Genomic DNA, 2,905 nt, shown 5'->3' with positions numbered 1-2,905 from the left:
TTCGCAAGCATTAAGGAAGGATACTCCTGAACATGGTGGAGCTAAAAGATACATGAGAGCTGGACTGCACATCCGGCTTGTAGTGAGCCACAAAGGTGTAAACAATAGTCCAAGTCATTGCAGAACAAATTACATCAACAGGAACTCTGTACATAAAAGCGGTAGAGGTAACTATAGCCCTTGTTGAATGAGCTTTTGGTTTCTTGTGTAAGACCAGTCACAGCTTGTCACAAAGACTATACAATCAGAAAGTCACCTAGAGTGTGCGACCTTAGACACACTGTGGCCCGATTTATCTTGGGAAAAGGCAACAGAGAGTTGATCAGATTTCCTAATATCTTTGGTCCTGTGCAGATAAAATCTGAGCTGTCTATGAATATCTAGTAAATATAAAGTATACTATCCTTTTTCGAAAATCTGGAAAGAAGACTGGTAAATTTATAGTCTGGTTCAGGTTCTACTCGGATGTCATGTTTGGAAGGAAGGTTGGCATGGTTCTCAATGACACTATGTCCTTATGGAAAATTATATAAGGAGGTTTACAAGGCAGTGACTGCAGTTCTGAAATCCTTTTCCCAGAAGTAACTGCAATCAGAAAAAGAGTTTTCCAAGAGAGGAATTTTAGATCCAATGTGGCTGCTGATTCAAGGGGGGGGGGGGGCTAGTTAAGGCCTGAAGCATGATAGTTATGTCCTATGGGGGAACTGCATCACTTATAGGTGGCCACAACAAGAATGTTCCCTTTAGAAAGGCCTTTGAAATCTTAAGTGAAGCTATGGAAATTTGATTGTTTCTAGTACGGAAAAGGGAAATGGCTGCTAACTGTATCGTGATGGTTGAGAAACTGGAGCCTTTTTGGAACAGATCTGACAGGAAGGCCAGGATGGAAGGAAAAGGCATTGATAAGGGATCTGTTGTTTTGGACGAATCCCAAATAGAAAGCCTTCTTCAATTGTACATATAAACTTTCTTGGTATTTTTCTTTTGCGAGGTCGATAAAATGTGAACTACAGATGAGGATAGTCTGGCATCTCTGGCCACTGTTAAAATTTGAGGAACCATGAGATTAGTTTCAGTGTCTTTACATCCAAGAGAGGCTGCCCACGGCTGGCCCCAGTGGCTGAATATTTGAGTCACCACTGGCTGATTGAGGAAGTAATTATGAGGCAGAAGAATGGACCTGATCAGCTTGTCTGCTAGCACACAGGTTCATAGGATGATACTATGCTATTGGCCCAGAGGCCCTTATAAGCCTAGCCAAGAATTTCACCCATGTTCCCTCAAAGTCAGCACCTGTTTCCCCAAAAGGGACATGCCCAACATGGGGCACGAACCCACAACCCTAAGATTAAGAGTCTCATGCTCTACTGACTGAGCTAGCCAGGCTACTTGGACATCCTGGGATATACACTGCTATAAGAAAGTAGTAGGAAGACATCGCCCATTGCCACACTGTTACGGCCTCCTGGCAAAGTGGATATGAATGGGTTCCTCCTTACTTGTTCATATACTAAACTACTGCTATGTTGTCTGCCTGTATGGAAATCACACCCTCCGGGAGAGAGAGAGTCCTGAAAAGCTTGCAATACAACAGTGCTGCTCTCATCTTCAAGACATGGATGTGAAGACTGTGCTCTATTTGTGACCAAGAACCTTGGAACATCTCCCCCTTTGAGTTGCCTCTCCACCCCCACCCGAGGAGGGAAGCATTCATGGTTACGGGGCCACTGAAGGAGAGAAGGCAAATGGTCAACTCTCCCAAGACTACCAAGGAGGTCACCCACCATCTGATGTGATTTTTGAAAATGGGTATTAGATGAATATTAGAGTATGCATAGGATGAAATAGTTGGGACCACTGTAGTGATAGGTTCATGGTTCATGGGCAAAAACTAGACTAGATGCCCTTGTGGGCCATTCCCCTCAAAGGGTGAGAATTAAATTCTATACCATGTTCCTGTGAGAGAAACACCTTAGCCGTTATACTAACCTCCAATGTATAGAAGTAGGTTAGCTGCCACTGCAGGCCATCTTAAGCCTAGCCACTTTCCCTTTTAAAGGTGAGAATCAAACCTTGTGACTGGTGAGGTAAACACATTAAGCATTATACCAACCTTATCCCCAAGATCCACTTGAAGAACACTCATGTAGTAGCTGGCTAGGGGAAAGAAGATGATTGCTGAGGCCAGTAATCCTACCAGCTGGAGGATGAGTCTTGCGAGAGGACAGGGATGCTGAAGAACTAGAACAGCTACCTGACATAGAGATGTAACTCTGAATTGTGGGAGTTTGGCTATTTGAGTAATCATATTGAGGTGGCATCTGATGAACTGTATCTGTTGTGTAGGAGTCAGCTGTGTAATTGACTGTAATTCCCAATTTCTGTGCAAGCTGGAGCAAGAAGTCCCACTGCTGGACCAGAAGATTCCTGGTTGAAACAGAGAGGAGTCAATCATCTAAATTTGGGAAAAGCCGGAACACTAGCAGCCTGATACATGCTGCCACCACTGCCATGACTTTGGTGAACACCTGGGGGGCTGTGATGAGGTCAAAGGGCAGTAGGCTGAACTGGAAATGACTAGCTCCTAGCCAGAAATGGAGAAAATTCCTGTAATGCCTCTCTGTCGATGTGATAGTAAACATCCTGGAGATCTCTAGATTACATCCAGTCATCCTGCATCAATAGAAGTAGACTGGACAGCACTACGACCATCTGGAACTATGTCTGTTTTACAAATGGATTTAGATGACCTAGGTTCAAAATTGGACTGCGGTCCCCATTTTCTCCTAAATTAAAAAGAACCTGGACTAGATTTCTGGATCCTAATTGGTCTGTGAGATCTGCTGGATTACTTTTTTCCAGCAGCTTTGATACTTTCGCTGCTGCGGATTCTGGATGACTGGCT

General features: G+C 44.0%; 1 non-coding gene across 1 annotated transcript; it reads right to left on the bottom strand.

The window, feature by feature from the left end:
* Positions 1–1,313: 1,313 nt before the first annotated feature.
* On the bottom strand, positions 1,314–1,386 carry TRNAK-CUU. The gene has a single exon. It is a non-coding gene; the product is annotated as a tRNA-Lys (tRNA).
* Positions 1,387–2,905: the final 1,519 nt, after the last annotated feature.

The sequence above is a fragment of the Protopterus annectens genome, chromosome 17.part0 (assembly GCF_019279795.1).
Source record: "Protopterus annectens isolate FY-2018-M chromosome 17.part0, PAN1.0, whole genome shotgun sequence".
NCBI classification, from domain to species: domain Eukaryota; kingdom Metazoa; phylum Chordata; order Ceratodontiformes; family Protopteridae; genus Protopterus; species Protopterus annectens.
This window is presented reverse-complemented; position numbering and strand designations above follow the sequence as displayed.